Below are 14,179 nucleotides of genomic sequence, written 5' to 3'. Positions count from 1 at the left end.
TGAGGGGTTTCTTGCACGTACAGCCCTTTTCAAGTCACCCCACAGCATCTCAATGGGATTCAAATCTGGACTTTGACTTGGCCATTCCAGGACTCTCCATTTCTTCTTTTTCAGCCAATCTTTGGTTGATTTACTAGTATGTTTTGGGTCATTGTCATGTTGCATGGTCCAGTTCCGCTTCAGCTTTAATTTTCTAACTGATGGTCTCACATGTTCTTCAAGCACCTTCTGATACACAGTAGAATTCATCGTGGATTCTATGATGGTGAGCTGACCAGGTCCTGCTGCAGCAAAGCAGCCCCAAACCATGACACTTCCACCTCCATGCTTCACAGTTGGTATGAGGTTCTTTTCTTGGAATGCTGTGTTTGGTTTACGCCAAACATGTCCTCTGCTGTTGTGTCCAAATAATTCAATTTTGGACTCATCTGTCCAAAGAACATTATTCCAGAAGTCCTGGTCTTTGTCAACTTTATCTCTGGCAAATGTCAGTCTGGCCTCGATGTTTCTCTTGGAAAGCAAAGGTTTCCTCCTTGCACACCTCCCATGCAAGTTAAACTTGTACAGTCTCTTTCTGATTGTAGAGGCATGTACTTCTACATCAACAGTAGCCAGAGCCTGCTGTAGTTCTCGAGATGACACTTTAGGGTTTTTGGAGACCTCTTTTAGCATCTTGCGGTCTGCTCTTGGGGTGAACTTGCTGGGGCGACCAGTCCTGGGCATGTTGGCAGTTGTTTTGAAAGCCCTCCACTTGTAGACTATCTTCCGGACAGTGGAATGGCTGATTTCAAAATCTTTTGAGATCTTTTTAAATCCCTTCCCAGACTCATAGGCTGCTACAATCTTTTTTCTGAAGTCCTCTGACAGCTCTTTTGCTCTCACCATGGTGCTCACTCTCACTTCAACAGTCAGGAGCACACCAAACTAAATGTCTGAGGTTTAAATAGGGCAAGCCTCATTCAACATGCAGAGTAACGATCTACTAATTATGTGCACCTGGTGTGATATACCTGTGTGAGATCTGAGCCAATTTAAGAGGGAATACATGTGAGGGTGTCCTATCTTTTTCCTCAGTTAGAATAGGCATTTTTGTAGAATGACATTTACAGAAGATCTTGAAAAGACTTTTCTTCAGTTTTCTTTGTTTAGTTGGATTACTTTAATCTCTCTGTATTGTTGAAACGGAGATGAAATAACCTTTTATTAAAAATGTTACAAAAAACCACATGCTTTCAAAGGGTGTCCTAATTTTTTCACATGACTGTACATAATGCTGTGATGTCACAAGATCACAACAATACTTAGTGCACCAATCACTAATAAGTAGTCAGACCTGTAAAATGTGAAGTTGCACGGATTGTGGCAAAATATTTGCATCATTAGTGCCTATTTCGCAATCGCGAATATATTGGGGCACTCTATCTGCATATAAAGCTATTGTAATGTTCTGCCGTGCCAACCATTTTCTGCAGTCTTAGGAAACTTCTAGCAGTTTGAAAAATGTAGCCATAGTGACCTACGCCTGTATTTCGCGCATATTGCGCAAATATTACATTGCCGATTTTTCGCGATCAAGAAAATATCGAATTCGTAAATATATGAAGAATATTCTACCAAATATCGCAAATATGAATATTGCCCCTGCCGCTCATCTCAAAACAATAGGCCACAGCACTCTTTTCAAATAATGGCAAGGGTGGGTGCACGTCCGGAATATGTTCTGTAGCTCCACCTCAAGAACTGTAGATACCACACAAATATTTAGACAGCACTCCGTAATGATGATAAATAGTGGTTTATTTCATATTATTTCAGCCGGAGACAGTGGTTGCGTGCAACGTTTCGGGCTAACATACGCCCTTCATCAGGCACTATTGAGACCACAGTAGGTGTGCACCCTGCCGCTCATCATCACTACAACTTAGTTGTGGTGGCACACACTGAACATAACTAGTATGTTACTATCCAGTTTGAAATAGCTGGAAGGTAGGAAGTTGAGACAGAAGTGCTGTTTTTTTTATTATTTATAGAGATGAGTGAATTGCTAAAAAATTAAATTCGGCCACTTCGTCAATTTTTTTTAATTTATTTGCGTCAAATTGCGTTAAAAAACAGCTATTTCCTGGCTGCAGAGAGCCTTTATAGTAGTGTAGAACACTGTGCCTTGCAGTTACACGCATAGGGAGTCTGCTGTGGTAGTGAAATACTGTGAGTCCGTATGACATGCAGATGACAGGCGTTGCTATTAGAGTCACTGCACACTTAACTTATTTGGCCAGTCACGAGGCCAAAACTGACCAAATAGCTATGAACTCAGCCTTACAGGTCGATGTTAACACTCCTTTTACACCATCATCAGCTGATTCCACTTAGATGTCCACAGAACCTGTTCTATTAAACGATTATACAAGTAGTGCCTCCCGACAGAGTGGAGAGGGTATCAGCAGTAACTTTGTGTTGACATCACTGAATATTTTGCCCTTCCTCTGATGCGTCAGATCAATAACCCCCCAAAAATGGATCCTTTCTGTTGAGCATCCGCCTTTACTCGGTCAGCATTTGGTCAGTAATCCATCAGTATTGCTAATGCCCAAAAAATAGGAGTGGATCTAAAACAGAGATGACACGTGAATGGAATATTTGCATGTCTTCTGTGTTTTGTATCCACTCCTGCTTTTGGCTACCAAATCATAAGCCAATTCTGATGGGACCATAAAGGCCTTAGAGCTGCTACACAGAAAGCGTCCGTTGTGCTTCTCATTTTTCCTTCCTTCTGACAGATCAGAAGAAGGGTCAAATAAATGATGTCAGCCAGGCTGAAAGGCTAAATAGTGGCCCAGTCATGAAGTGGGGAGGGTGGGAGCAGCATGAAAAGTCCACAGAGTGGCCTCATGACTAGTGGTGAGGTGGAATAAGCATGAGGAGCAAACAGAGTGGCCCAATGACAGTGTGGAGGTGGCGGCAGCATCAGGAGGCTACATAGCGGCACAGTGACAGTGTGGAGGTGGCAGCAGCAGCATCAGGAGGCCACAGAGTGGCACAATGACAGAGTGTGTAGGTGGAGGCAGTATCAGGAGGCTACAGAGTGGCACAATGACAGATGGCGGAGGTGGCGGCAGCAGCAGCCTCAGGAGGAGGCCACAGAGTGGCACAATGACAGTGTGGAGGTGGCAGCAGCAGCATCAGGAGGCCACAGTTGCACAATGACAGTGTGGTGGTGGCAGCAGCAGCATCAGGATGCCATAGAGTGGCAAGGTGACATAGTGTGGAGGTGACAGCAGCATAATGAGACCACAGAGTGGAAGGGTGACATAGTGTGGAGGTGGCAGCAGCATCAGGAAATCACAGAGTGACCCAGTGACAGAGTGGGGAGGTGGCAGCAGCATCGGGAGACCACAAAGTGGCAAGGTGACATAATGTGGAGGTAACATCAGCATCAGGAGACTACTGAGTGACCCAGTGACAAAGTGGGGAGGTGGAAGCAGCATCGGGTGACCACAGAGTGGCAAGGTGACATAGTGTGGAGGTGACAGCAGCATCAGGAGACCACAGAGTGGCAAGGTGATAGAGTGGGGAGGTGGGTGGCAATACGAGTACCCGCTGAAGATGGTGGGTGAAAGAAGGACTACTTGGCATCAGATGTGTGGCATCAGGCAGGTGGCAGCATCAGAATAGTAGCTAAGGCAGGTAGCTAAAAGAAACCGGTCTCTTTTGTCAAAGTGTTGGTGTGGCACCATGAATGATCTAGTCTGATGCATCAGGCATTGATGGGTGGAAATTCTGGCTGATCCATGACTGATTCATCTTGACAAAGGTCAGTCTCTCCACATTTTGGGTGGACAGGCGAGTTCTTCTTGTGGTAACTATGGCCCTTGCCGCAGTAAATACTCACTCTGATACTACTCTACTGGCCGGGCAGGACAGTTTTTCCAGGGCAAACTCGGCCAGTTGCGGCTGCCCAGTAGTCCAGGGGATCTTCAATGACGGGTGTAAAAAAGGCCCCCATTTGGACCGGTAGCGAGGGTCCAACAAGGTGGAGAGCCAGAAGTCATCCCTCTGCTAAATGGTGACAATTCGGCCGTCACTACGCAAGCAAGTGAGCATGCATTGGGCCATTTGTGCAAGTGATTTGGAGGGACTCCCTGACTTCATCTCCACTGCATAATGCCACAGTGTATCTGCGTCCTCTTTCTCACCGCCCTGTAGCTCCTCTGGCTGCTCCTGCTCCTCCTCTTCGGTCACCTGTGTGCTCCAATGCTTGTGCTCCAATGTCCTCCTCCTCCAGTTCAGCACCCACAGGACTCATGTGGCCGTGAGATCTAGGCACCACGTCTCCAGTCCCCTGACTAGACAGATTTGCCAGCATCTGTTCCAGAACATGAAGCAGTGGAATGACATTGTTTATCCCGTAGTCCAGGTGGGAGGTCAGATCAGCAGCAGACCCTCACCCCTAATGTTTTAGATGGTCATATCAGCAGCAAGCCCTCTCCCCTAATGTTTTAGATGGTCAGCTCAGCAGCAAGCCATCGCCCCTAATGTTTTAGATGGTCAGCTCAGCAGCAAGCCATCGCCCCTAATGTTTTAGTTGGTCAGATCAGCAGCAGGCACTCGCCCCTAATGTTTTAGAGGGTCAGCTCAGCAGCAGGCTCTAGCCCCTAATGTTTTAGAAGGTCAGATCAGCAGCAGGCTGTCACCGCCAGACATCTGAGAAGCTCTGACAGACGTTCTTCAGAACCTCCTGCTTGAGGTTCTTTTGTTTTGCTTTTGTTTTGTCATCTCGTTTCCCTCCCTCAGCTGTCATCTAGTTGCACTGATTGCATCCCTTTAAATCCCTTCCCATACTGCATCACTTTGCGGTTTATACAACTTCCTGGAGTGTGTGCATGCTGGATGCTCCAACTGATGCTTCTACAGATAAGTCTGTTCATTTATTTGTGTTTTCCTGTTTGCTTGATCCTAGGTGACCCTGACTCCCTCCGTATTAAGTGTAGGGAGCCAGTGGTCGTGTCCCCTCACTATTATAGGGTGTTCAGGTGTCATACAGTCGAGGAACGAGGGTATGCAATTTTCTATCATAGAGATTTTTGCATAGGCTGAGAAGTAAGGGAGAGAGCTAGGGCTGTTACAGGGCTTACCCTTAATTTCCTTAGGATCAAGTCAGTCGGATCTTCATTTGTGTCTTCTAGTTTTCTGTAACACCTTCCGTGACACAGGCACTTGCCCCTAATGTTTTAGATGGTCAGATCAGCAGCAGACACTCGCCCCTATTGTTTTAGTGGGTCAGCTCAGCAGCAGACCCTTACCCCTAATGTTTTAGATGGTCACATCAGCAGCAGGCCCTTGCCCCTAATGTTTTAGATGGTCAGATCAGCAGCAGGCACTCGCCCCTAATGTTTTAGACGGTCATCTCAGCAGCAGGCCCTCACCCCTAATGTTTTAGATGGTCAGATCAGCAGGCCATTGCTCCAATAGTTTTTTAGGGTCACCAGCAGGTCATCAATCATAATTTTTTAAGGGCGTGTATGATGCTCTCCTTTATGTGTAATAAAGGGCGTATTGGAGTGCCGGTTCCTCGTAATTTTTGGCAGCCCTTTCACTTAGTGCATAGGCTCTATGAGTGTAGGAGTCCCACTACATGAACAATTGTACCACAATGTGAATGAGACCCTTCTTTATGTGATATACAGGTTATATCAGAGTGCATCTTCCTTGTAATTTTTGGCAGCACTTGCACTTTATATACAAGTAAATATACAGTAAAGAATGTTTCCTAACAATTTTTCCTCTAAAATCGATTTTATCTTTGGTTTTGTGCGTATTATTATCAGTCTGTAAAAGTTGCGTACTACTCAGACAACATTGTTCCCAGCAACAACCTGGGAGTCCAAGATGCATCCAGACATCCTCCCCATGGTGTTTCCGAACCATTTCAGTGGTGTTTCCATAAATTTTCCTTTTTATGCGAACTAGACACCCTCCTCCCTTCAGAGCAGGGGGTGTCTGATTTAATGCTCGGGTTCTCCCATTGACTTCTATTGTGCTCGGTAGAGCACCCGAGCATCCCGAGGTGTTCTACTCGAGCACCAGAGCACCCGAGCACTTTGGTGATCGACCAACACTAATGACTACACTTTACATATGAAGATTGCTGTGCGGGGCCCGATGTAATAGAGTACAGAGACTGCAATGGGCCCGCCGCGAGTTGCCGGCCTCCAGCCCCTCCTTCTTCCCCGCTGATACATCGCAGGCCGAGCTGTGCAGCATAGCGGCCGGCGATGTATCAGTGTCAGCAAAGTAAAAATGGCAGCATTCGCTTTATGAGACGTACTGCCATTTCCCCCTACTTTTGGGGGGGAAAAAGTGCGTCTTATAAAGTGAAAAATACGGTAAGTGTTAATAGGAGCGATTGTTCCTAATTATTGACCCATATAATCGAGCAGCCAATGAACAAGCAAACACTAGTTTTTGGGTTTCTTGGCATGCATATATTCAATGTACAGCACCTAACCAGCTTATGTTCATATAAAAAACTTGATAGATTATTAGAAATTCCCCATTTTATTATTATACACACAATCAGAGCTGAGATGACTTCTAGGTATAGAGGAAAGCTAGCCTGTATCCTCTTTCCCCTAGGACCTACCTTCTCATAGTTGCTGCCGGGACCCCCATATTCAGTCATCTTGCTGGTGTGTGAGCAGGTAATATTTAAATGTATCCATACGGTGGGCCCCCAAAATAAATTTTACTGGTGGGCCCTAGGCACCGCAGTCTGACACTGAAAGCGATCCATAATAAGCAGCCTCATGGTGCCATCTAGCTGCATGATTATTGGCAAGACATCACCCTGTGTAATCAGGGATGTTCTGCCAATAATCAGTATAACTGAAAGAGAGAGCAACGACTGCGGCAGTTCTGTCTCTCACATTCACTTTGTATCAGCTTTTGTAAAGCCTGAATTAGACAGGCAGATTATGCAGGAAATTGTTAGGATTGAATTGTTCCTTCCTGGCAATCGCCTGCTCATTAGCTGAGGAGACAGCTGTTATTACATGCAGCCATCTCCTTCTCAGTATATGGAAAAGCGATCGTTATGCCATCGCTCGTCCCCATACTGAATCATTGTTTGCCGGCAGCAGATTGTGATTAGACACCATGATATGTCGCTGGCAAACTATGATTTTTAAACGTGTTGAAAGATTGGGATTGCCCAATGAACGAGCATTTGCTTGTTCATTGGGTAATCTGCGGCAATATTACGCTGCCGGATCATTGCTAAAGAGTGTTACTATGAACACTCGTTAGCGATGATCTGGCAGACAATCTGCCAGCCTAATATACTCTTAAAGGGAATCTGTCATCAACTTTATGCTGCCAGTACTAATGGTAGCATAAAATAGAGACAGGTGAGTTGATTTCAGCGGTCTGTCATTAAAAAGTTAAAAGTAAGTGGTTGCGGAGAACCAACATCACAATCATTGCAGGCTGGGCCTGGAAAAGAGTCCTGGCCACCTGAGAAGAGCCATGTCTATTCATGAAGTCCTGCTCTCCTGCCCACCTGCTGATGACTGACAGTCTTCTACCTAGTTTTCTCTCTTTCTGAGAACTGCCAATCATTAGCAGGTGGGCGGGAGAGCAGGAGATTATGAATAACCAGGACTCTTCTCAGGTTGTTCTGTCCTCTTATGTGTAAAGGTACATAGCTTGACAGACAGCTAAACCTTTCCCAGCAATAAATTGACAATGGAGTAACATCCAACTTCTTCGTCTTTATTGCAAGGCATACGGTAAAACTGAGAAACAGAAAAATAATGCACTTACTAATGTAGTCTGACACATGAAAATACATATAATACAACATGCATACAGATGCAAACCATGTGAAACATACCAGCGATGATACTGTAAGGATAGATCAGGACACTACCAGACCGTGTGGATACCTCTGTAATGGTGGCTGTGAATAACTGCTATGTGCGGGCTGATTATGTCACTGGAGTTCATAGGCTACAAGTTATGGAAGCTGAAATGGGTCAAACTTCTAGTGTGAAGAGCTGCAGTGTATATTAAATGGCCACTAGATGGTGCAGTTACACAATGAACAGAGAATTATGCATTAGAAAACCTATTACCTATGCATAAATTAACAATAACAAACAGCTGAAGGCATGACACAGGTAGATTTGACTCTTTTCCAGGCCTGTGCTGCAATGATTATGATGCTGGTTCTCAGCAACCACTTACTATTAGCTCATGAGTGACACACAGCTGAAATCAACATTTCTGTCACTATTTTATACTACCTTCAGTGAGGTCCACATAAAGTTGATGACAGGTTCCCTTTATTGCTTGTCTTACTCGAATATCAGGCAGTGTAATAGAGCCTTAATCTATGGTCACATGGGGATTTACGGTTGTAATTAGTGATGAGCGGCAGGGGCAGTATTCGAATTTGCGATATTTCACAAATATTTGGTAGAATATTCATTATATATGCGAGAATTCACAAATTCGAGATTATTTTCTTGATTGTGAAAAATTGCCAATGTAATATTTGTGTAATGCACTCGAAATACAGGTGTGGGTCACTATAACTACATTTTTCAAACTGCTAGAAATTTCCAGAGACTAGAGAAAATGGTTGGCACGGCAGAACATTACAATAGCTTTATATGCAGATAGCGTGCTCCAATATATATATTAATAATATTTGCGATTCCGAAATCGGCACCAATGATGCAAATATTTTGGCACAACTTCACATTTTAACAGGTCTGACTACTTATTAGTGATTGGTGCACTAAGTATTGTTGTGATCTTGTGACATCACAGCACTATGTATGTATGTATGTGTGTACGGACAGCAGAAGCTACTTTATATCAGGATATAACCTACACTATATCACGATCTCCCACTAACTATCTGTATTATATATATAAGCTAACTAACTATTGTAGGAGAGTACCGGGGGTGGTAGTAGACGGGAGGTACGTGCCACCGGGGGTCCTGGCCCCGGTGGAGTAAGAGCCAGAAAAGTGCATTTTGCAGCAGTTATGCTGTTAACAGCAGATCCGGGCCGGCTCTTATTGGGAGCAGGCAGATATGCGGGCGGGTGCCTGTCTCCCCACGGTCCAGGCCAGGTTTTGCAGGGAAGGGTTAAAACCTGACCAGCAACAAGGGTGTGGTGCGCAATATGGAGCTTCTGTGTTCTCTGGCTGTGAGAGTGAGAGTGAGAGGTGGAGGTGAGCTGGGCTGTGTGCTGAGGCCTGTAAAGGACTGTGCAGGATCCTGCAGCTGAAACCAGGAGGGATCCGTGTCCTGTGTCTAGAAGCAAAACCCATGGACTTACTTCACCAAGGAGAAAAAGGTGACATTACTCCTGGCTTTAAATAGACTTTGCTTTATGTGACTGAAACAGGCCTCAAGTAGCCTGCAGCAGGGACTTGCTGTGTTTGAACTATTATTTTGCTGTTGTGTGTGACCACCCTCCCTATGAACTGCACCGTCTTTCACAAATATGCACCATGTGAATAAACAAAGCATCGTGTTTTACACCAAGACCATTCTGTGTTGCCTCTATACTGCACTCGCTACCACTGCCTACCAGAGTGGATCCCCACAATTGGTGGCTTCAGCGGGCAAACGGCAGTGAGGCCGGAAATTGTGTTGTTTGGACTGTATGTCATATATTAAGCCGGCAAGTTTTGTGGCTCTAGATAAGATGGAGGAGGCCATTAGACACTTGGTGCAAAGTAATGAGGAGGCTACTCGGAGACATGAGGAAGCCCTGAGAGACCAGCGGCAGTTGAATAGTCTACTGGCCCAGCAACTGGCGACTATGCAGGAGTCCATGCGTGTGTTACAACAACAAGCCGTCCCGGGGGGGACCGCAGTCCTACCTGCTGCCCGGGATAAGGTGCGCTCAGCATTAAGAAAGATGGGCCCACGGGGGTTCAATGTTGGCACTGCCACGGCCTGGGACATAGGGCAGCGAACTGTCCTCAAACACCTGAACCCATGGACTGCGGGTTCGCTCGCCGGTCCTCTTTCTTTGCCCGGCCTGTATGTACCGCGGATGCCAGGCCGGCCACCGATATGCCACCTCTGTGCCACGTCTTGGTCGATGGGCATCCGATTAATGCTTTGCTGGACTCTGGGAGCCGGGTGACCCTAGTGCATGAGTCCTTAGTGTCTGAGACACTCCCAGAGAAGCAAACCCTGTCCATTGTCTGTATCCATGGGGACCGCCGGGAGTACCCCACTGACAGGGTTACCATGTCCGTGTTGGGCAAAGAGGTGCAGCATGTCGTCGGAGTGGGATGCCAAATTCCTTATGCCGCCATACTGGGAAGGGATTTTCCTTTGTTCTGGACTCTATGGAAGAGCAATATGCCTTCCCTTAGGGACAGACGACAATCGGGCCCAGTGCCCGAGGATCCCGATGCAGGGATACCAGCTGTAGGGGTCACCACATCACCTGTAGAGTTTCATCCCGATAGGTTTCCCCTAGAGGTGTTGGCAGGCGAATCCGTGGAAACCCCGTCCATCCCGGACCTGGAGGTATCCCGTGACACGTTCGGGACCGCCCAGCTCCAGGATCCGACATTATTGCGGGCGAGGGAAGGGGTGACAGTGGTAAATGGGGTGGCTCAGCACCCAGGAGCCGACTTAGTGTTTCCCCATCTGGCTTTTAACCAGGACCTGCTGTATAGGGTGGACAAAGTGCAGCACGAGGTAGTGGAGCAGCTGGTGGTACCCCAGCCATACCGCCGTGTGGTACTGGACTTGGCCCACTCCCACGTGCTGGGAGGACATTTGGGCGTAAAAAAAAACCAAGAGCGGATTCTTCAAAGGTTCTATTGGCCCGGGGTTTATGAGGAGGTCAAAAGGTTTTGCCAATCCTGTCCAGTGTGTCAGATGACGAGCCCCCAGCCCCACTATCGCAGTCCACTAGTACCCATGCCCATCATCGAGGTCCCCTTAGAAAGAATAGGGATGGATCTGGTAGGCCCTATAAACAAGTCGGCCAGAGGGCACCAGCATATCTTGGTGGTCTTAGACTATGCCACCAGATATCCTGAAGCGATCCCACTACGTCATACCTCCGCTAAGCTCATAGCTAAAGAACTCATGGGTATGTTCGCAAGGGTGGGGATTCCAAAAGAGATCCTGACCGACCAGGGGACGCTCTTCATGTCTAAGGTGACGAGGGAGCTCTGCAAGCTTTTAGGGGTTAAACGGTTGCACACGTCCGTATACCATCCTCAGACCGACGGAATAGTGGAACGCTTTAACAAAACCCTAAAAACTATGCTTAAAAGAGCTGTCGCCAAAGACGGAAAGGATTGGGACCTGTTGCTGCCGTACGTATTGTTCGCAGTGCGAGAAGTGCTCCAGGCATCTACGGGATTCTCGCCCTTCGAGCTATTATACGGTCGACGGCCAAGAGGGTTGCTGGACGTTGCTAAAGAGGCGTGGGAGCAACAGCCCACCCCCCCACAAGAGTATTATAGAGCATATAGAAAAGATGCAGGACCGTATAGAGACAGTCCTACCAATCGTCCGGGAACACATGGAAGCCGCCCAACTGGCACAAAGCCGGGTATACAACCGGAGTGCCCAGGTCCGGACATTTAACCCGGGTGACCGGGTACTGGTGCTAGTCCCCACCATTGACAGTAAGTTTTTGGCACGGTGGCAAGGTCCCTACGAGGTGAAAGAGAAGGTAGGGTCAGTGAATTACAAGATATCCCAGCCAGGCCGGCGGAAGCCAGAACAGGTATATCATGTAAATTTATTGAAATCGTGGAGAGATAGGGAGTGTCTCATTGGGGACAGCCCAAGCACTGTCTTGTCTGCAGGGAAGATCCCAGCTCCACCCGAGGTCCCGGAGGGCACCTCCGCGGTAAAGATAGCGGGTGGTCTGTCGACTAAACAAGCTCAGGAAGCCAAAGAGTTGGTGAGTCGAAATAGGGACGTATTCTCTGAGCTTCCTGGTCGAACTTCGGTAGTCCGACATGACATCGTCACCGAGCCCCACGTCAGGGTACGGTTAAAACCGTATCGTGTACCGGAGGCCCGGCGACAGGCCATTTCAGAAGAAGTAAGGTCCATGTTGAGGTTAGGGGTGATTGAGGAGTCAAGGAGCGAGTGGGCCAGCCCCATAGTCCTCATCCCAAAACCTGACGGTACTCTGCGCTTCTGCAATGACTTTAGAAAGCTCAACGAAGTGTCGAAATTCGATGCCTACCCCATGCCCCGGGTAGACGAGCTCATAGAATGGCTAGGGAAAGCTCGCTATTTCTCGGTCCTCGACCTCACAAAAGGATATTGGCAGGTGCCTCTCACGGAGGCGGCAAAGGAGAAGACTGCCTTTGTCACCCCCGAGGGGTTATTTCAGTACCAAGTTTTGCCCTTTGGCCTACATGGCGCTCCAGCCACCTTCCAGCGATTGATGGACGTCATCCTACGGCCCCATCGTCCATATGCTTCGGCATATCTGGACGACATCATCGTGTTTAGCCAGGACTGGGAGAGTCACCTGCCCAAGGTACAGGCCGTAGTCGATTCACTTAGAAAAGCTGGACTGACGGCAAACCCAAAAAAGTGTTCGCTCGGGTTCGAGGAGGTCCGGTACCTGGGATACGTGATTGGGCGGGGAGTTGTCAAACCCCAGGTAGACAAGGTTGAGGCGATCAAGAGCTGGCCCAGACCTCTTACCACCAAGCAAGTACGTTCGTTCCTAGGGATGATAGGATATTACATGCGCTTTATCCCCAACTTTGCCACAGTAGCGGCCCCGTTGACAAGACTTTTAAAGGGGAGGAAGACGGTGATGGTCCGCTGGGATGAGCAGGCGGAGGAGGCATTCTCCCGTTTGAAGTCGGCTCTGTGTGGGTCCCCGGTTTTGGTGACACCCGACTTCACACGGGAATTTGTCGTTCAGACGGACGCCTCTGGAGTGGGCCTAGGGGCAGTACTCTCTCAGGAAATCAGTGGGGAGGAACACCCTGTTGTCTTCCTGAGTCGCAAACTCACCCCAGAGGAAACCAGGTACAGCGTGGTGGAGAGAGAATGCCTGGCCATTAAGTGGGCCCTCGAGTCCCTTAGGTACTATCTGTTAGGGAGAAGGTTCCGTCTGGTGACCGACCATTCCCCTCTCCAGTGGATAAGCCGGGCCAAGGAGGGGAGTGCCCGGGTCACCAGATGGTTCTTGTCCCTCCAGAATTTTAAGTTCAGTGTCGAACACAGGGCAGGTCGCTTACAGGGGAATGCCGATGCCCTGTCCCGGGTACACTGTTGTACATGTGTCCAACCCCTCAGGATTGAACAGGGTGTGCAACCCTTCAGGGTTGAACAAAGGTGGGGGATATGTAGGAGAGTACCGGGGGTGGTAGTAGACGGGAGGTACGTGCCACCGGGGGTCCTGGCCCCGGTGGAGTAAGAGCCAGAAAAGTGCATTTTGCAGCAGTTATGCTGTTAACAGCGGATCCGGGCCGGCTCTTATTGGGAGCAGGCAGATATGCGGGCAGGTGCCTGTCTCCCCACGGTCCAGGCCAGGTTTTGCAGGGAAGGGTTAAAACCTGACCAGCAACAAGGGTGTGGTGCGCAATGTGGAGCTTCTGTGTTCTCTGGCTGTGAGAGTGAGAAGTGGAGGTGAGCTGGGCTGTGTGCTGAGGCCTGTAAAGGACTGTGCAGGATCCTGCTGCTGAAACCAGGAGGGATCCGTGTCCTGTGTCTAGAAGCAAAACCCATGGACTTACTTCACCAAGGAGAAAAAGGTGACATTACTCCTGGCTTTAAATAGACTTTGCTTTATGTGACTGAAACAGGCCTCAAGTAGCCTGCAGCAGGGACTTGCTGTGTTTGAACTATTATTTTGCTATTGTGTGTGACCACCCTCCCTATGAACTGCACCGTCTTTCACAAATATGCACCATGTGAATAAACAAAGCATCGTGTTTTACACCAAGACCATTCTGTGTTGCCTCTATACTGCACTCGCTACCACTGCCTACCAGAGCGGATCCCCACACTATCTAATGTAATGATACAGGAAAGCAGAGAGCACAGCAATAACACTGCTGTCTCTCTCAGATCTGTAAAATACAGCATACAAGGGCTGCTGCGGAGGTTCTTATATAATAAGGGGTAGGCAACTTTCTTATAGTGTAGATC

The 14,179-nt window shown here is 47.9% G+C and overlaps 1 protein-coding gene across 2 annotated transcripts in view; it reads left to right on the top strand.

Annotated features, from left to right (window-relative positions):
- STPG2 (sperm tail PG-rich repeat containing 2) overlaps window positions 1-14,179 on the top strand; it is a 993,492-nt gene that overhangs the window by 545,264 nt on the left and 434,049 nt on the right. The window lies entirely within an intron of this gene.

Source organism: Bufo gargarizans, chromosome 1, assembly GCF_014858855.1.
Source record: "Bufo gargarizans isolate SCDJY-AF-19 chromosome 1, ASM1485885v1, whole genome shotgun sequence".
In the NCBI taxonomy this organism is placed as follows: Eukaryota; Metazoa; Chordata; class Amphibia; order Anura; family Bufonidae; genus Bufo; species Bufo gargarizans.
The sequence above is the reverse complement of the archived record's forward strand: the minus strand, read 5'-3'. Positions and strand labels throughout refer to the sequence as shown.